Here is a 20,213-nt window from a genome sequence, read left to right as displayed (position 1 = left end):
TGAAACTCCAGTCCGACATCAAAAGCAGAGATTAATCATCAATACATTCAAAACATTTCCCCAAATTATCATTATTACATAAATTAGTTTTTCTAACTAAATTCTGTACCTTTGAGATAACCAACATCACAAAAAGAAAACTACGGCATAGGTTTCCGTGGGGATATAGCTCAGTGGTAGAGCATTCGACTGCAGATCGAGAGGTCCCTGGTTCAAATCCGGGTGTCCCCTTTGTTTATACCTTAAAATTTAGGGAACGCCATTCAAATGGGACTTATAAAAATGTGTGGGTTTTCAAAAGTCTAATAATTGATAGCTATTACTCATGTCAATTTGTAAAATTAGCCAACGCTATCTTTTAAACAATTAAGAGTACATACTACACATTGTAAAGGAAGATATAAACTGCAAGCCCAGTGTGTTTTCCTGAAATATGATTATGAAAAGATAACATTTTGAAGAGACTTTCAAGAAAGCCTGATAAGATTAGAATAATATCCTTAAATTAAAAAAACATTAAGAAGACCAAAACATGGTTAAAAAATTAATATTAATACAAGTTAGTTTGACCAGACTTTCTGATAACCATATTTAAGTTGATTGTACTTTTATCAAACCTCTAAAAATCTTCACATGTTCATGTCTATCACTTTATATACAGTTTATTGATATCTGAAACTCCAGTCCAATATCAAAAGCAGACATTAATCATAAATGCATTCAAAAACTTTTTTCCAAGTTATTATTCCATAAATTAGTTTTACTGGCTAAATTCGATACCTTTAAGATAACATACATTACAAAAAGAAAATATAGATCCAGGTTTCTATTAATACATTAAGAAGACAAAAAAATTGACTGAAAAATTAACATTAATACAATGTCGTTTGACCAGACTTTCTGATAGTCATATTTAAGTTGATTGTACTTTTATCAAGCCTCTAAAACTCTTCCTATTTTCATGTATATTAATTCATACGTAGTTCATTGATATCTGAAACTCCAGTCAGACATCAAAAGCAGAGATTAATCATCAATACATTCAAAACATTTCCCCAAATTATCATTATTACATAAATTAGTTTTTCTAACTAAATTCTGTACCTTTGAGATAACCAACATCACAAAAAGAAAACTACGGCATAGGTTTCCGTGGGGATATAGCTCAGTGGTAGAGCATTCGACTGCAGATCGAGAGGTCCCTGGTTCAAATCCGGGTGTCCCCTTTGTTTATACCTTAAAATTTAGGGAACGCCATTCAAATGGGACTTATAAAAATGTGTGGGTTTTCAAAAGTCTAATAATTGATAGCTATTACTCATGTCAATTTGTAAAATTAGCCAACGCTATCTTTTAAACAATTAAGAGTACATACTACACATTGTAAAGGAAGATATAAACTGCAAGCCCAGTGTGTTTTCCTGAAATATGATTATGAAAAGATAACATTTTGAAGAGACTTTCAAGAAAGCCTGATAAGATTAGAATAATATCCTTAAATTAAAAAAACATTAAGAAGACCAAAACATGGTTAAAAAATTAATATTAATACAAGTTAGTTTGACCAGACTTTCTGATAACCATATTTAAGTTGATTGTACTTTTATCAAACCTCTAAAAATCTTCACATGTTCATGTCTATCACTTTATATACAGTTTATTGATATCTGAAACTCCAGTCCAATATCAAAAGCAGACATTAATCATAAATGCATTCAAAAACTTTTTTCCAAGTTATTATTCCATAAATTAGTTTTACTGGCTAAATTCGATACCTTTAAGATAACATACATTACAAAAAGAAAATATAGATCCAGGTTTCTATTAATACATTAAGAAGACAGAAAAATTGACTGAAAAATTAACATTAATACAATGTCGTTTGACCAGACTTTCTGATAGTCATATTTAAGTTGATTGTACTTTTATCAAGCCTCTAAAACTCTTCCTATTTTCATGTATATTAATTCATAAGTAGTTCATTGATATCTGAAACTCCAGTCAGACATCAAAAGCAGAGATTAATCATCAATACATTCAAAACATTTCCCCAAATTATCATTATTACATAAATTAGTTTTTCTAACTAAATTCTGTACCTTTGAGATAACCAACATCACAAAAACAAAACTATGGCATAGGTTTCCAAGCCCCCGCCATCCCCTCGGTCCATTAAAACCGGTCTTTGGTTATTCAAAGCAAGGTATGAAGAGGTGGCTGCAGGCTGGAAAGCTTTAAATATCATTGCTTCCAGAGCCGCATGATGATCCTCTACAAGACAGAGCAGATCATCTAAGAAGCTGGTAGTGAACTCCATAGTCTGCATATTGCAAGCTGGGTAGGGAACCTTGAGAAGTAGATTTTCAGATTCCTCAGAGCTAATTAGGCGGCAAGAGGCCTGCAAATAAAATGTAGCATCCCCAAGATGGCGGCTCTCTCTCCCTGCTCTGTAGTATTAGAGAGTGGTGGCGGTCTGGTGCAGTCTCTCCGGGTCCTTAAAAATTTGTAGTAATAAAATACCAGCTCTTGGGTCTATCCACATCAGTTTTGGTTATAAAAGGGTTGCTGCAGAATGTGAAAAAAACCCTAAATTAGGATCCTGGGCCCGGGAGCCACACCAGAGCACGTCCAACCAGCTCTGCAGTTGGCTCCGCCCCCGAAAAGATAACATTTTGAAGAGACTTTCAAGAAAGCCTGATAAGATTAGAATAATATCCTTAAATTAAAAAAAACATTAAGAAGACCAAAACATGGTTAAAAAATTAATATGAATACAAGTTAGTTTGACCAGACTTTCTGATAACCATATTTAAGTTGATTGTACTTTTATCAAACCTCTAAAAATCTTCACATGTTCATGTCTATCACTTTATATACAGTTTATTGATATCTGAAACTCCAGTCCAATATCAAAAGCAGACATTAATCATATATGCATTCAAAAACTTTTTTCCAAGTTATTATTCCATAAATTAGTTTTACTGGCTAAATTCGATACCTTTAAGATAACATACATTACAAAAAAGAAAATATAGATCCAGGTTTCTATTAATACATTAAGAAGACAGAAAAATTGACTGAAAAATTAACATTAATACAATGTCGTTTGACCAGACTTTCTGATAGTCATATTTAAGTTGATTGTACTTTTATCAAGCCTCTAAAACTCTTCCTATTTTCATGTATATTAATTCATAAGTAGTTCATTGATATCTGAAACTCCAGTCAGACATCAAAAGCAGAGATTAATCATCAATACATTCAAAACATTTCCCCAAATTATCATTATTACATAAATTAGTTTTTCTAACTAAATTCTGTACCTTTGAGATAACCAACATCACAAAAACAAAACTATGGCATAGGTTTCCGTGGGGATATAGCTCAGTGGTAGAGCATTCGACTGCAGATCGAGAGGTCCCTGGTTCAAATCCGGGTGTCCCCTTTGTTTATACCTTAAAATTTAGGGAACACCATTCAAATGGGACTTATAAAAATGTGTGGGTTTTCAAAAGTCTAATAATTGATAGCTATTACTCATGTCAATTTGTAAAATTAGCCAACGCTATCTTTTAAACAATTAAGAGTACATACTACACATTGTAAAGGAAGATATAAACTGCAAGCCCAGTGTGTTTTCCTGAAAAATGATTATGAAAAGATAACATTTTGAAGAGACTTTCAAGAAAGCCTGATAAGATTAGAATAATATCCTTAAATTAAAAAAACATTAAGAAGACCAAAAAATGGTTAAAAAATTAATATTAATACAAGTTAGTTTGACCAGACTTTCTGATAACCATATTTAAGTTGATTGTACTTTTATCAAACCTCTAAAAATCTTCACATGTTCATGTCTATCACTTTATATACAGTTTATTGATATCTGAAACCCCAGTCCAATATCAAAAGCAGACATTAATCATAAATGCATTCAAAAACTTTTTTCCAAGTTATTATTCCATAAATTAGTTTTACTGGCTAAATTCAATACCTTTAAGATAACATACATTACAAAAAAGAAAATATAGATCCAGGTTTCTATTAATACATTAAGAAGACAGAAAAATTGACTGAAAAATTAACATTAAAGGACCAGTCAACACAGTAGATTTGCATAATCAACAAATGCAAGATAACAAGACAATGCAATAGCACTTAGTCTGAACTTCAAATGAGTAGTAGATTTTTTTTCTGACAATTTTAAAAGTTATGTCTTTTTCCACTCCCCCTGTACCATGTGACAGCCATCAGTCAATCACAAATGCATACACGTACCATGTGACAGCCATCAGCCATTCACAAATGCATACACACTTATTCTTGCACATGCTCAGTAGGAGCTGGTGAATCAAAAAAGTTTAAATATAAAAAGACTGTGCACATTTATTAAATGGAAGTAAATTGGAAAGTTGTTTAAAATGGCGTGCTCTATCTGAATAATGAAAGTTTAATTTTGATTGAGTGTCCCTGTAATACAATGTCATTTGACCAGACTTTCTGATAGTCATATTTAAGTTGATTGTACTTTTATCAAGCCTCTAAAACTCTTCCTATTTTCATGTATATTAATTCATACGTAGTTCATTGATATCTGAAACTCCAGTCAGACATCAACAGCAGAGATTAATCATCAATACATGCAAAACATTTCCCCAAATTATCATTATTACATAAATTAGTTTTTCTAACTAAATTCTGTACCTTTGAGATAACCAACATCACAAAAAGAAAACTATGGCATAGGATTCTGTGGGGATATAGCTCAGTGGTAGAGCATTCGACTGCAGATCGAGAGGTCCCTGGTTCAAATCTGGGTGTCCCCTTTGTTTATACCTTAAAATTTAGGGAACGCCATTCAAATGGGACTTATAAAAATGTGTGGGTTTTCAAAAGTCTAAAAATTGATAGCTATTACTCATGTGATTTTGTAAAATTAGCCAACGCTATCGTTTAAACAATTAAGAGTACATACTACACATTGTAAAGGAAGATATAAACTGCAAGCCCAGTGTGTTTTCCTGAAAAATGATTATGAAAAGATAACATTTTTATTTTTATTTTTTTTAATATAATTTTTATTGAGGTTGTCGAGAGCAATACAACTTATGTGAAACATCATATCATCAAAACAAACATAAATGGTACATGTCAGTTTAACAATTTCTATATAGATAGAAAAACAAAATTCTCAATATGAATAATCTTATAGAAAAAACTGGAACCTCTTTTTCTCTTTTTTACATAAACCAAGATCAGTAGTTTGAGTGGTCACTCTTGGACCTGTAAGCTTAAAGAAGTTTAGCAATTGGTATTTTAAATGATAACAAAAGTGAAAATATCATTCTGCTGTGTAAATAATATGGTAAGATATGTAGGTATATTGCATAGTTTGGTTGCGGCATAGGCAAGAGAAGCCGCGTAGATAGCCCTCCTGAAATAGGAGGTTTATTATGGTGGGGGGGGGGGGGGAGATGGTAGGGTAAATACGATGGGAAAAGTAAATATTTAGCTTAGGAGGCTTTTAAAGTGTAGAGTATCAACTATAGGCATAAAGTATGATATCCAGTGAACTATTTGTTTAGGGCTAATATATGTGGAGTAAAATATATCAAGTATATTCCATATGTGAGCATCTAAGAATTTAATGGTTACTATGAGAACACCAGTTGAAAGCTGGGGTTATACATGTGCAGTGAACTCTCTCAGAGCTCTTAATAAGATAAATAGTATAAAGGCTTAATACCTGTAGCCACTGACCTAGTGGAGCTGTACAATGTAAAAAATAAAAAAAATAAAGATGGCATATTAACAACATATTTTGAACCCATCAAAATTTTGCATAAATATAAGAACAATTTAGATAGATATCAGGGCTGATGAAATAAAGTCTAGTAGGGAGGTTCCAACAACACAATTGGTATAATATATACATCAGGTAAACTATTCCCTTAGTGAACATTTAGTACCTTTTGGGCTTATTTATTTGTTTGAGAGTTGCTCAGGGAGATATAATAACAAGATAAACATTGAATGTAAAAGGTAGGGAAACCACAGATGAGAACATCAGTATGGGTCCAGCCCACTTTAGTGACATAACAAAGATTACGCTGCAATACTACGCGCCACTCTACATCAATAGTAACCACATCAACAGGTTAATGGGTGTGCACATTATATCTCGCAGTAAAAATGAAAAATAACCATACAAATTGGTTTCAAAAACAAGCAAAAAATGTAATCAGGGTGATTATAGATGAACTGAAACTCAGCTTCAACTGTAGCTGCTAGTAACCTAGTATCCCAACATGCCTGCCTTAGTTGCGTCTACAGTACCTTAACTCACATCTAATATCTCCCTGTCATAGAGTGGTCGGGGGGTTAATCTGACTGTATCCAATGGCAGTAATAATTACTTCGCTATAGGGGATCCTCGCAAAAATCTATACTGCACCATCTCGGCCGCTGACGGCACAGCAAGACTAAATTTTAATAGTAGAAATCATAACAAACATGTGGGAGCCCTATCAGTATACACATGGAGGAATACCACCATTGTTGATATGTAAGCCAATGCGCTATAGATTAGTCACAAGAATGTAAAAGTCGATGCGGTCTTAAGAAATAACCTACATTTTATACTATGGGAGCTAAATGAGATGGGTTTATAACCTTTAAGGAGGGTAGCTCGGCAAATTACACATATATGACGGGCATAGATATTAATAAGCATGGTTAAAGTTAAGCTATGGGATACCTAAGGTTTAAACTTCAGCAATAAGGTAATTATAATAAATAGGTTGATAATTAAACCCCCTGAAGTATTTGTGGTGGAGCAGCTGTGTCAGTGAAAATCTTTATAAGTCTCTAGTAGTTGCAAGTTAAGTTATATAGTAACAAAGGACAGTTTCTCAAACATAACACATATAAAGACCTGAATTACCATAACTGATAGTAGATTATAAGGGCAGTATAGGAGCAAAGAGGGGCTCTGGTATAAAACTGTATTGCATTCATATCAACAGATTGGAAAGAACCAGTCTTAGCATCAGACATCCTGGTCATCACATATAAAGTATATACAGCAGAAATAGTCCAGAACATTCTAAACAAAAAATACACATATCCCATATGACTTAAAACATTTTAAACAGGCAGCAACAATTGTATTGTTCATAGAGATATAGCTACCACACAATAGATTTGATTCATCTTATTCCCATCTTCTGGTTTGCCACTTTAGACTTGGAGCTGTATATACAAATCTAACCAAGTTTAAACAGATCTGGGGTCAGCTTGAAGTAGACCTGAACAGGTAAAAAAGAGTAAACTACAGGATCGTGTATACCAGCTGCATATATAAATCTGAAACCTATCCTTGACTCCCCTCTAGTGGGGACAAATGGTATCTACATTGGATCTCTGAATATATTCTTATGATTTATCTGCAGATTGCCGTACAAAGTGATTGGCCAAATATCCTGTGCAGCATTTAGGCAATGTCATATTCTAATCATATAAGACCAAGTGAGACATATGGACCTCTGCATAGCAATAAATAAATGCCTTAGAGACAGAACCCAAACATAATTCAGTAAACATCGCCAGCCTGAGTATCAACTTGTACATAATTACAACTATATACACAAATCACTAAGTATAGCAAACAGACTATAATAGACTATAAATGTCATATTTTGGATCACTGCAAGTTGTTAAGAAGAGACTCGTCTCCCTGTCGTGTTGTAATGGGGTAGTAGGAGACTTTATGAATAAGGCTCCAGAAGCATTCACAATCCGATCTCAAGTATAGTGCACTAATAAAAAGGGGATGATGAGTGGCACACAGTTCCAATACAGTGTTTTATGGTTTTACCCCACTCCAGTAGCTAATGTCATGTGGCAGTCTCTCAGCCTGCAAGCCTCCTCTCCACACCTCAACATGGACATCAGTGCGGCAGCATAATGTGCACCGCATAAAAGCAACAGAGACAGTGCAGGGTCTCCTCTGTGCAGCCAACCTTCCTCCGGGAGTTGATAGGGTTTTCTCAAGGTAGGGCTCTTAAGCGTATCCCTCTCGATCTCCTGGTTCAGAATAGAGGCTGAGTGGGTGATCGCAAAACCAGCCCAGTTGAGCAGCGTGGCGTTAGTGGTGGTTTCCAAAATATCTGTGTATGCGATCGCAGACTTCTCCTCTGCTGCTGCAGGTGATGCGTTGTCCAGATCCGGCTCTTTCTTGGTATCGTGGCAAGTAAATAGTAAGTCTTGGGACTCCAAGCCCCCACCATCCCCTCGGTCCATTAAAACCGGTCTTTGGTTATTCGAAGCAAGGTATGAAGAGGTGGCTGCAGGCTGGAAAGCTTTAAATATCATTGCTTCCAGAGCCGCATGATGATCCACTACAAGACAGAGCAGATCATCTAAGAAGCTGGTAGTGAACTCCATAGTCTGCATATTGCAAGCTGGGTAGGGAACCTTGAGAAGTAGATTTTCAGCTTCCTCAGAGCTAATTAGGCGGCAAGAGGCCTGCAAATAAAATGTAGCGTCCCCAAGATGGCGGCTCTCTCTCCCTGCTCTGTAGTATTAGAGAGTGGTGGCGGTCTGGTGCAGTCTCTCCGGGTCCTTAAAAATTCGTAGTAATAAAATACCAGCTCTTGGGTCTATCCACATCAGTTTTGGTTATAAAAGGGTTGCTGCAGAATGTGAAAAAAACCCTAAATTAGGATCCTGGGCCCGGGAGCCACACCAGAGCACGTCCAACCAGCTCTGCAGTTGGCTCCGCTCCCGAAAAGATAACATTTTGAAGAGACTTTCAAGAAAGCCTGATAAGATTACAATAATATCCTTAAATTAAAAAAACATTAAGAAGACCAAAACATGGTTAAAAAATTAATATTAATACAAGTTAGTTTGACCAGACTTTCTGATAACCATATTTAAGTTGATTGTACTTTTATCAAACCTCTAAAAATCTTCACATGTTCATGTCTATCACTTTATATACAGTTTATTGATATCTGAAACTCCACTCCAAAATCAAAAGCAGACATTAATCATAAATGCATTCAAAAACTTTTTTCCAAGTTATTATTCCATAAATTAGTTTTACTGGCTAAATTTGATACCTTTACGATAACATACATTACAAAAAAGAAAATATAGATCCAGGTTTCTATTAATACATTAAGAAGACAGAAAAATTGACTGAAAAATTAACATTAATACAATGTCGTTTGACCAGACTTTCTGATTGTCATATTTAAGTTGATTGTACTTTTATCAGGCCTCTAAAACTCTTCCTATTTTCATGTATATTAATTCATACGTAGTTCATTGATATCTGAAACTCCAGTCAGACATCAAAAGCAGAGATTAATCATCAATACATTCAAAACATTTCCCCAAATTATCATTATTACATAAATTAGTTTTTCTAACTAAATTCTGTACCTTTGAGATAACCAACATCACAAAAAGAAAACTACGCCATAGGTTTCCCTGTGGATATAGCTCAGTGGTAGAGCATTCGACTGCAGATCGAGAGGTCCCTGGTTCAAATCCAGGTGTCCCCTTTGTTTATACCTTAAAATTTAGGGAACGCCATTCAAATGGGACTTATAAAAATGTGTGGGTTTTCAAAAGTCTAATAATTGATAGCTATTACTCATGTCAATTTGTAAAATTAGCCAATGCTATCCTTTAAACAATTAAGAGTACATACTACACATTGTAAAGGAAGATTTAAACTGCAAACCCAGTGTGTTTTCCTGAAATATGATTATTAAAAGATAACATTTTGAAGAGACTTTCAAGAAAGCCTGATAAGATTAGAATAATATCCTTAAATTAAAAAAACATTAAGAAGACCAAAACATGGTTAAAAAATTAATATGAATACAAGTTAGTTTGACCAGACTTTCTGATAACCATATTTAAGTTGATTGTACTTTTATCAAACCTCTAAAAATCTTCACATGTTCATGTCTATCACTTTATATACAGTTTATTGATATCTGAAACTCCAGTCCAATATCAAAAGCAGACATTAATCATATATGCATTCAAAAACTTTTTTCCAAGTTATTATTCCATAAATTAGTTTTACTGGCTAAATTCGATACCTTTAAGATAACATACATTACAAAAAAGAAAATATAGATCCAGGTTTCTATTAATACATTAAGAAGACAGAAAAATTGACTGAAAAATTAACATTAATACAATGTCGTTTGACCAGACTTTCTGATAGTCATATTTAAGTTGATTGTACTTTTATCAAGCCTCTAAAACTCTTCCTATTTTCATGTATATTAATTCATAAGTAGTTCATTGATATCTGAAACTACAGTCAGACATCAAAAGCAGAGATTAATCATCAATACATTCAAAACATTTCCCCAAATTATCATTATTACATAAATTAGTTTTTCTAACTAAATTCTGTACCTTTGAGATAACCAACATCACAAAAACAAAACTATGGCATAGGTTTCCATGGGGATATAGCTCAGTGGTAGAGCATTCGACTGCAGATCGAGAGGTCCCTGGTTTAAATCCGGGTGTCCCCTTTGTTTATACCTTAAAATTTAGGGAACGCCATTCAAATGGGACTTATAAAAATGTGTGGGTTTTCAAAAGTCTAATAATTGATAGCTATTACTCATGTCAATTTGTAAAATAAGCCAACGCTATCTTTTAAACAATTAAGAGTACATACTACACATTGTAAAGGAAGATATAAACTGCAAGCCCAGTGTGTTTTCCTGAAAAATGATTATGAAAAGATAACATTTTGAAGAGACTTTCAAGAAAGCCTGATAAGATTAGAATAATATCCTTAAATTAAAAAAAAAAACATTAAGAAGACCAAAACATGGTTAAAAAATTAATATTAATACAAGTTAGTTTGACCAGACTTTCTGATAACCATATTTAAGTTGATTGTACTTTTATCAAACCTCTAAAAATCTTCACATGTTCATGTCTATCACTTTATATACAGTTTATTGATATCTGAAACCCCAGTCCAATATCAAAAGCAGACATTAATCATAAATGCATTCAAAAACTTTTTTCCAAGTTATTATTCCATAAATTAGTTTTACTGGCTAAATTCGATACCTTTAAGATAACATACATTACAAAAAAGAAAATATAGATCCAGGTTTCTATTAATACATTAAGAAGACAGAAAAATTGACTGAAAAATTAACATTAAAGGACCAGTCAACACAGTAGATTTGCATAATCAACAAATGCAAGATAACAAGACAATGCAATAGCACTTAGTCTGAACTTCAAATGAGTAGTAGATTTTTTTTCTGACAATTTTAAAAGTTATGTCTTTTTAGACTCCCCCTGTACCATGTGACAGCCATCAGCCAATCACAAATGCATACACGTACCATGTGACAGCCATCAGCCATTCACAAATGCATACACACTTATTCTTGCACATGCTCAGTAGGAGCTGGTGAATCAAAAAAGTTTAAATATAAAAAGACTGTGCACATTTAGTTAATGGAAGTAAATTGGAAAGTTGTTTAAAATGGCGTGCTCTATCTTAATAATGAAAGTTTAATTTTGATTGAGTGTCCCTGTAATACAATGTCATTTGACCAGACTTTCTGATAGTCATATTTAAGTTGATTGTACTTTTATCAAGCCTCTAAAACTCTTCCTATTTTCATGTATATTAATTCATACGTAGTTCATTGATATCTGAAACTCCAGTCAGACATCAAAAGCAGAGATTAATCATCAATACATTCAAAACATTTCCCCAAATTATCATTATTACATAAATTATTTTTTCTAACTAAATTCTGTACCTTTGAGATAACCAACATCACAAAAAGAAAACTATAGCATAGGTTTCAGTGGGGATTTAGCTCAGTGGTAGAGCATTCAACTGCAGATCGAGAGGTTCCTGGTTCAAATCCGGGTGTCCCCTTAGTTTATACCTTAAAATTTAGGGAACGCCATTCAAATGGGACTTATAAAAATGTGTGGGTTTTCAAAAGTCTAATAATTGATAGCTATTACTCATGTGAATTTGAAAAATTAGCCAACGCTATGTTTTAAACAATTAAGAGTATATACTACACATTGTAAAGGAAGATATAAACTGCAAGCCCAGTGTGTTTTCCTGAAAAATGATTATGAAAAGATAACATTTTGAAGAGACTTTCAAGAAATCCTGATAAGATTACAATAATATCCTTAAATTAAAAAAACATTAAGAAGACCAAAACATGGTTAAAAAATTAATATTAATACAAGTTAGTTTGACCAGACTTTCTGATAACCATATTTAAGTTGATTGTACTTTTATCAAACCTCTAAAAATCTTCACATGTTCATGTCTATCACTTTATATACAGTTTATTGATATCTGAAACTCCAGTCCAATATCAAAAGCAGACATTAATCATAAATGCATTCAAAAACTTTTTTCCAAGTTATTATTCCATAAATTAGTTTTACTGGCTAAATTTGATACCTTTACGATAACATACATTACAAAAAAGAAAATATAGATCCAGGTTTCTATTAATACATTAAGAAGACAGAAAAATTGACTGAAAAATTAACATTAATACAATGTCGTTTGACCAGACTTTCTGATAGTCATATTTAAGTTGATTGTACTTTTATCAGGCCTCTAAAACTCTTCCTATTTTCATGTATATTAATTCATACGTAGTACATTGATATCTGAAACTCCAGTCAGACATCAAAAGCAGAGATTAATCATCAATACATTCAAAACATTTCCCCAAATTATCATTATTACATAAATTAGTTTTTCTAACTAAATTCTTTACCTTTGAGATAACCAACATCACAAAAAGAAAACTACGGCATAGGTTTCCGTGGGGATATAGCTCAGTGGTAGAGCATTCGACTGCAGATCGAGAGGTCCCTGGTTCAAATCCGGGTGTCCCCTTTGTTTATACCTTAAAATTTAGGGAACGCCATTCAAATGGGACTTATAAAAATGTGTGGGTTTTCAAAAGTCTAATAATTGATAGCTATTACTCATGTCAATTTGTAAAATTAGCCAATGCTATCCTTTAAACAATTAAGAGTACATTCTACACATTGTAAAGGAAGATATAAACTGCAAACCCAGTGTGTTTTCCTGAAATCTGATTATTAAAAGATAACATTTTGAAGAGACTTTCAAGAAAGCCTGATAAGATTAGAATAATATCCTTAAATTAAAAAAACATTAAGAAGACCAAAACATGGTTAAAAAATTAATATGAATACAAGTTAGTTTGACCAGACTTTCTGATAACCATATTTAAGTTGATTGTACTTTTATCAAACCTCTAAAAATCTTCACATGTTCATGTCTATCACTTTATATACAGTTTATTGATATCTGAAACTCCAGTCCAATATCAAAAGCAGACATTAATCATATATGCATTTAAAAACTTTTTTCCAAGTTATTATTCCATAAATTAGTTTTACTGGCTAAATTCGATACCTTTAAGATAACTTACATTACAAAAAAGAAAATATAGATCCAGGTTTCTATTAATACATTAAGAAGACAGAAAAATTGACTGAAAAATTAACATTAATACAATGTCGTTTGACCAGACTTTCTGATAGTCATATTTAAGTTGATTGTACTTTTATCAGGCCTCTAAAACTCTTCCTATTTTCATGTATATTAATTCATACGTAGTACATTGATATCTGAAACTCCAGTCAGACATCAAAAGCAGAGATTAATCATCAATACATTCAAAACATTTCCCCAAATTATCATTATTACATAAATTAGTTTTTCTAACTAAATTCTTTACCTTTGAGATAACCAACATCACAAAAAGAAAACTACGGCATAGGTTTCCGTGGGGATATAGCTCAGTGGTAGAGCATTTGACTGCAGATCGAGAGGTCCCTGGTTCAAATCCGGGTGTCCCCTTTGTTTATACCTTAAAATTTAGGGAATGCCATTCAAATGGGACTTATAAAAATGTGTGGGTTTTCAAAAGTCTAATAATTGATAGCTATTACTCATGTCAGTTTGTAAAATTAGCCAATGCTATCCTTTAAACAATTAAGAGTACATTCTACACATTGTAAAGGAAGATATAAACTGCAAACCCAGTGTGTTTTCCTGAAATCTGATTATTAAAAGATAACATTTTGAAGAGACTTTCAAGAAAGCCTGATAAGATTAGAATAATATCCTTAAATTAAAAAAACATTAAGAAGACCAAAACATGGTTAAAAAATTAATATGAATACAAGTTAGTTTGACCAGACTGTCTGATAACCATATTTAAGTTGATTGTACTTTTATCAAACCTCTAAAAATCTTCACATGTTCATGTCTATCACTTTATATACAGTTTATTGATATCTGAAACTCCAGTCCAATATCAAAAGCAGACATTAATCATATATGCATTTAAAAACTTTTTTCCAAGTTATTATTCCATAAATTAGTTTTACTGGCTAAATTCGATACCTTTAAGATAACTTACATTACAAAAAAGAAAATATAGATCCAGGTTTCTATTAATACATTAAGAAGACAGAAAAATTGACTGAAAAATTAACATTAAAGGACCAGTCAACACAGTAGATTTGCATAATCAACAAATGCAAGATAACAAGACAATGCAATAGCACTTAGTCTGAACTTCAAATGAGTAGTAGATTTTTTTTCTGACAATTTTAAAAGTTATGTCTTTTTCCACTCCCCCTGTACCATGTGACAGCCATCAGCCAATCACAAATGCATACACGTACCATGTGACAGCCATCAGCCATTCACAAATGCATACACACTTATTCTTGCACATACTCAGTAGGAGCTGGTGAATCAAAAAAGTTTAAATATAAAAAGACTGTGCACATTTAGTTAATGGAAGTAAATTGGAAAGTTGTTTAAAATGGCGTGCTCTATCTGAATAATGAAAGTTTAATTTTGATTGAGTGTCCCTGTAATACAATGTCATTTGACCAGACTTTCTGATAGTCATATTTAAGTTGATTGTACTTTTATCAAGCCTCTAAAACTCTTCCTATTTTCATGTATATTAATTCATACGTAGTTCATTGATATTTGAAAATCCAGTCAGACATCAAAAGCAGAGATTAATCATCAATTCATTCAAAACATTTCCCCAAATTATCATTATTACATAAATTATTTCTTCTAACTAAATTCTGTACCTTTGAGATAACCAACATCACAAAAAGAAAACTATGGCATAGGTTTCCATGGGGATATAGCTCAGTGGTAGAGCATTCGACTGCAGATCGAGAGGTCCCTGGTTCAAATCCGGGTGTCCCCTTTGTTTATACCTTAAAATTCAGGGAACGCCATTCAAATGGGACTTTTCAAAAGTCTAACAATTGATAGCTATTACTCATGTCAATTTGTAAAATTAGCCAACGCTATCTTTTAAACAATTAAGAGTACATACTACACATTGTAAAGGAAGATATAAACTGCAAGCCCAGTGTGTTTTCCTGAAAAATGATTATGAAAAGATAACATTTTGAAGAGACTTTCAAGAAAGCCTGATAAGATTACAATAATATCCTTAAATTAAAAAAACATTAAGAAGACCAAAACATGGTTAAAAAATTAATATTAATACAAGTTAGTTTGACCAGACTTTCTGATAACCATATTTAAGTTGATTGTACTTTTATCAAACCTCTAAAAATCTTCATATGTTCATGTCTATCACTTTATAAACAGTTTATTGATATCTGAAACTCCAGTCCAATATCAAAAGCAGACATTAATCATAAATGCATTCAAAAACTTTTTTCCAAGTTATTATTCCATAAATTAGTTTTACTGGCTAAATTCGATACCTCTAAGATAACATACATTACAAAAAAGAAAATATAGATCCAGGTTTCTATTAATACATTAAGAAGACAGAAAAATTGACTGAAAAATTAACATTAATACAATGTCGTTTGACCAGACTTTCTGATAGTCATATTTAAGTTGATTGTACTTTTATCAAGCCTCTAAAACTCTTCCTATTTTCATGTATATTAATTCATACGTAGTTCATTGATATCTGAAACTCCAGTCAGACATCAAAAGCAGAGATTAATCATCAATACGTTCAAAACATTTCCCCAAATTATCATTATTACATAAATTAGTTTTTCTAACTAAATTCTGTACCTTTGAGATAACCAACATCACAAAAAGAAAACTAAGGCATAGGTTTCCGTGGGGATATAGCTCAGTGGTAGATCATTCGTCTGCAGATTGAGAGGTCCCTGGTTCAAATCCGGGTGTCCCCTTTGTTTATACCTTAAAATTTAGGGAACGCCATTCAAATGGGACTTATAAAAATATGTGGGTTTTCAAAAGTCTAATAATTGATAGCTATTACTCATGTCAATTTGTAAAATTAGCCAACGCTATCTTTTAAACAATTAAGAGTACATACTACACATTGTAAAGGAAGATATAAACTGCAAGCCCAGTGTGTTTTCCTGAAATATGATTATGAAAAGATAACATTTTGAAGAGACTTTCAAGAAAGCCTGATAAGATTAGAATAATATCCTTAAATTAAAAAAACATTAAGAAGACCAAAACATGGTTAAAAAATTAATATTAATACAAGTTAGTTTGACCAGACTTTCTGATAACCATATTTATGTTGATTGTACTTTTATCAAACCTCTAAAAATCTTCACATGTTCATGTCTATCACTTTATATACAGTTTATTGATATCTGAAACTCCAGTCCAATATCAAAAGCAGACATTAATCATATATGCATTCAAAAACTTTTTTCCAAGTTATTATTCCATAAATTAGTTTTACTGGCTAAATTCGATACCTTTAAGATAACATACATTACAAAAAAGAAAATATAGATCCAGGTTTCTATTAATACATTAAGAAGACAGAAAAATTGACTGAAAAATTAACATTAATACAATGTCGTTTGACCAGACTTTCTGATAGTCATATTTAAGTTAATTTTAAAAGTTATGTCTTTTTCCACTCCCCCTGTACCATGTGACAGCCATCAGCCAATCACAAATGCATACACGTACCATGTGACAGCCATCAGCCATTCACAAATGCATACACACTTATTCTTGCACATACTCAGTAGGAGCTGGTGAATCAAAAAAGTTTAAATATAAAAAGACTGTGCACATTTAGTTAATGGAAGTAAATTGGAAAGTTGTTTAAAATGGCGTGCTCTATCTGAATAATGAAAGTTTAATTTTGATTGAGTGTCCCTGTAATACAATGTCATTTGACCAGACTTTCTGATAGTCATATTTAAGTTGATTGTACTTTTATCAAGCCTCTAAAACTCTTCCTATTTTCATGTATATTAATTCATACGTAGTTCATTGATATTTGAAAATCCAGTCAGACATCAAAAGCAGAGATTAATCATCAATAAATTCAAAACATTTCCCCAAATTATCAATATTACATAAATTATTTCTTCTAACTAAATTCTGTACCTTTGAGATAACCAACATCACAAAAAGAAAACTATGGCATAGGTTTCCGTGGGGATATAGCTCAGTGGTAGAGCATTCGATTGCAGATCGAGAGGTCGCTGGTTCAAATCCGGGTGTCCCCTTTGTTTATACCTTAAAATTTAGGGAACGCCATTCAAATGGGACTTTTCAAAAGTCTAAAAATTGATAGCTATTACTCATGTCAATTTGTAAAATTAGCCAACGCTATCATTTAAACAATTAAGAGTACATACTACACATTGTAAAGGAAGATATAAACTGCAAGCCCAGTGTGTTTTCCTGAAATATGATTATGAAAAGATAACATTTTGAAGAGACTTTCAAGAAAGCCTGATAAGATTAGAATAATATCCTTAAATTAAAAAAACATTAAGAAGACCAAAACATGGTTAAAAAATTAATATTAATACAAGTTAGTTTGACCAGACTTTCTGATAACCATATTTAAGTTGATTGTACTTTTATCAAACCTCTAAAAATCTTCACATGTTCATGTCTATCACTTTATAAACAGTTTATTGATATCTGAAACTCCAGTCCAATATCAAAAGCAGACATTAATCATAAATGCATTCAAAAACTTTTTTCCAAGTTATTATTCCATAAATTAGTTTTACTGGCTAAATTCGATACCTTTAAGATAACATACATTACAAAAAAGAAAATATAGATCCAGGTTTCTATTAATACATTAAGAAGACAAAAAAATTGACTGAAAAATTAACATTAATACAATGTCGTTTGACCAGACTTTCTGATAGTCATATTTAAGTTGATTGTACTTTTATCAAGCCTCTAAAACTCTTCCTATTTTCATGTATATTAATTCATACGTAGTTCATTGATATCTGAAACTCCAGTCAGACATCAAAAGCAGAGATTAATCATCAATACATTCAAAACATTTCCCCAAATTATCATTATTACATAAATTAGTTTTTCTAACTAAATTCTGTACCTTTGAGATAACCAACATCACAAAAAGAAAACTACGGCATAGGTTTCCGTGGGGATATAGCTCAGTGGTAGAGCATTCGACTGCAGATCGAGAGGTCCCTGGTTCAAATCCGGGTGTCCCCTTTGTTTATACCTTAAAATTTAGGGAACGCCATTCAAATGGGACTTATAAAAATGTGTGGGTTTTCAAAAGTCTAATAATTGATAGCTATTACTCATGTCAATTTGTAAAATTAGCCAACGCTATCTTTTAAACAATTAAGAGTACATACTACACATTGTAAAGGAAGATATAAACTGCAAGCCCAGTGTGTTTTCCTGAAATATGATTATGAAAAGATAACATTTTGAAGAGACTTTCAAGAAAGCCTGATAAGATTAGAATAATATCCTTAAATTAAAAAAACATTAAGAAGACCAAAACATGGTTAAAAAATTAATATTAATACAAGTTAGTTTGACCAGACTTTCTGATAACAATATTTAAGTTGATTGTACTTTTATCAAACCTCTAAAAATCTTCACATGTTCATGTCTATCACTTTATATACAGTTTATTGATATCTGAAACTCCAGTCCAATATCAAAAGCAGACATTAATCATATATGCATTCAAAAACTTTTTTCCAAGTTATTATTCCATAAATTAGTTTTACTGGCTAAATTCGATACCTTTAAGATAACATACATTACAAAAAAGAAAATATAGATCCAGGTTTCTATTAATACATTAAGAAGACAGAAAAATTGACTGAAAAATTAACATTAATACAATGTCGTTTGACCAGACTTTCTGATAGTCATATTTAAGTTAATTTTAAAAGTTATGTCTTTTTCCACTCCCCCTGTACCATGTGACAGCCATCAGCCAATCACAAATGCATACACGTACCATGTGACAGCCATCAGCCATTCACAAATGCATACACACTTATTCTTGCACATACTCAGTAGGAGCTGGTGAATCAAAAAAGTTTAAATATAAAAAGACTGTGCACATTTAGTTAATGGAAGTAAATTGGAAAGTTGTTTAAAATGGCGTGCTCTATCTGAATAATGAAAGTTTAATTTTGATTGAGTGTCCCTGTAATACAATGTCATTTGACCAGACTTTCTGATAGTCATATTTAAGTTGATTGTACTTTTATCAAGCCTCTAAAACTCTTCCTATTTTCATGTATATTAATTCATACGTAGTTCATTGATATCTGAAACTCCAGTCAGACATCAAATGCAGAGATTAATCATCAATACATTTAAAACATTTCCCCAAATTATCATTATTACATAAATTAGTTTTTCTAACTAAATTCTGTAAATTCCTTAAATTAAAAAAACATTAAGAAGACCAAAACATGGCTAAAAATTAATATTAATACAAGTTAGTTTGACCAGACTTTCTGATAACCATATTTAAGTTGATTGTAATTTTATTAAACCTCTCAAAATCTTCACATGTTCATGTCTATCACTTATATACAGTTTATTGATATCTTAAACTCCAGTCAAATATCAAAAGCAGACATTATTCATAAATGCATTCATAAACTTTTTTCCAAGTTATTATTCTATAAATTAGTTTTACTGGCTAAATTCGATACCTTTAAGATAACAGACATTACAAAAAAAAGAAAATATAGATCCAGGTTTCAATTAATACATTAAGGAGACAGAAAAACTGACTGAAAAATTAACATTAATACAATGTCGTTTGACCAGACTTTCTGATTGTCAT

General features: G+C 32.0%; 11 non-coding genes across 11 annotated transcripts; all 11 read left to right on the top strand.

Annotated features, from left to right (window-relative positions):
• The first annotated feature begins 159 nt into the window (after nt 1-159).
• On the top strand, nt 160-231 carry TRNAC-GCA (transfer RNA cysteine (anticodon GCA)). The gene has a single exon. It is a non-coding gene; the product is annotated as a tRNA-Cys (tRNA).
• A 923-nt stretch (nt 232-1,154) lies between these two features.
• Nucleotides 1,155-1,226, top strand: TRNAC-GCA (transfer RNA cysteine (anticodon GCA)). Its single transcript has one exon. It is a non-coding gene; the product is annotated as a tRNA-Cys (tRNA).
• Nucleotides 1,227-3,373: 2,147 nt separating this feature from the next.
• TRNAC-GCA (transfer RNA cysteine (anticodon GCA)) lies at nt 3,374-3,445 on the top strand. The gene has a single exon. It is a non-coding gene; the product is annotated as a tRNA-Cys (tRNA).
• Nucleotides 3,446-4,754: 1,309 nt separating this feature from the next.
• Nucleotides 4,755-4,826, top strand: TRNAC-GCA (transfer RNA cysteine (anticodon GCA)). The gene has a single exon. It is a non-coding gene; the product is annotated as a tRNA-Cys (tRNA).
• A 4,674-nt stretch (nt 4,827-9,500) lies between these two features.
• Nucleotides 9,501-9,572, top strand: TRNAC-GCA (transfer RNA cysteine (anticodon GCA)). The gene has a single exon. It is a non-coding gene; the product is annotated as a tRNA-Cys (tRNA).
• A 924-nt stretch (nt 9,573-10,496) lies between these two features.
• TRNAC-GCA (transfer RNA cysteine (anticodon GCA)) lies at nt 10,497-10,568 on the top strand. The gene has a single exon. It is a non-coding gene; the product is annotated as a tRNA-Cys (tRNA).
• A 2,309-nt stretch (nt 10,569-12,877) lies between these two features.
• TRNAC-GCA (transfer RNA cysteine (anticodon GCA)) lies at nt 12,878-12,949 on the top strand. Its single transcript has one exon. It is a non-coding gene; the product is annotated as a tRNA-Cys (tRNA).
• A 924-nt stretch (nt 12,950-13,873) lies between these two features.
• On the top strand, nt 13,874-13,945 carry TRNAC-GCA (transfer RNA cysteine (anticodon GCA)). Its single transcript has one exon. It is a non-coding gene; the product is annotated as a tRNA-Cys (tRNA).
• A 1,309-nt stretch (nt 13,946-15,254) lies between these two features.
• On the top strand, nt 15,255-15,326 carry TRNAC-GCA (transfer RNA cysteine (anticodon GCA)). Its single transcript has one exon. It is a non-coding gene; the product is annotated as a tRNA-Cys (tRNA).
• Nucleotides 15,327-17,550: 2,224 nt separating this feature from the next.
• Nucleotides 17,551-17,622, top strand: TRNAC-GCA (transfer RNA cysteine (anticodon GCA)). Its single transcript has one exon. It is a non-coding gene; the product is annotated as a tRNA-Cys (tRNA).
• Nucleotides 17,623-18,529: 907 nt separating this feature from the next.
• Nucleotides 18,530-18,601, top strand: TRNAC-GCA (transfer RNA cysteine (anticodon GCA)). The gene has a single exon. It is a non-coding gene; the product is annotated as a tRNA-Cys (tRNA).
• The last annotated feature ends 1,612 nt before the right edge of the window (nt 18,602-20,213 follow it).

This window comes from Bombina bombina, chromosome 7, assembly GCF_027579735.1.
Source record: "Bombina bombina isolate aBomBom1 chromosome 7, aBomBom1.pri, whole genome shotgun sequence".
Classification (NCBI taxonomy): domain Eukaryota; kingdom Metazoa; phylum Chordata; class Amphibia; order Anura; family Bombinatoridae; genus Bombina; species Bombina bombina.
Note: the sequence above shows the minus strand (reverse complement) of the source record. Positions and strands in the feature narration are given on the sequence as shown.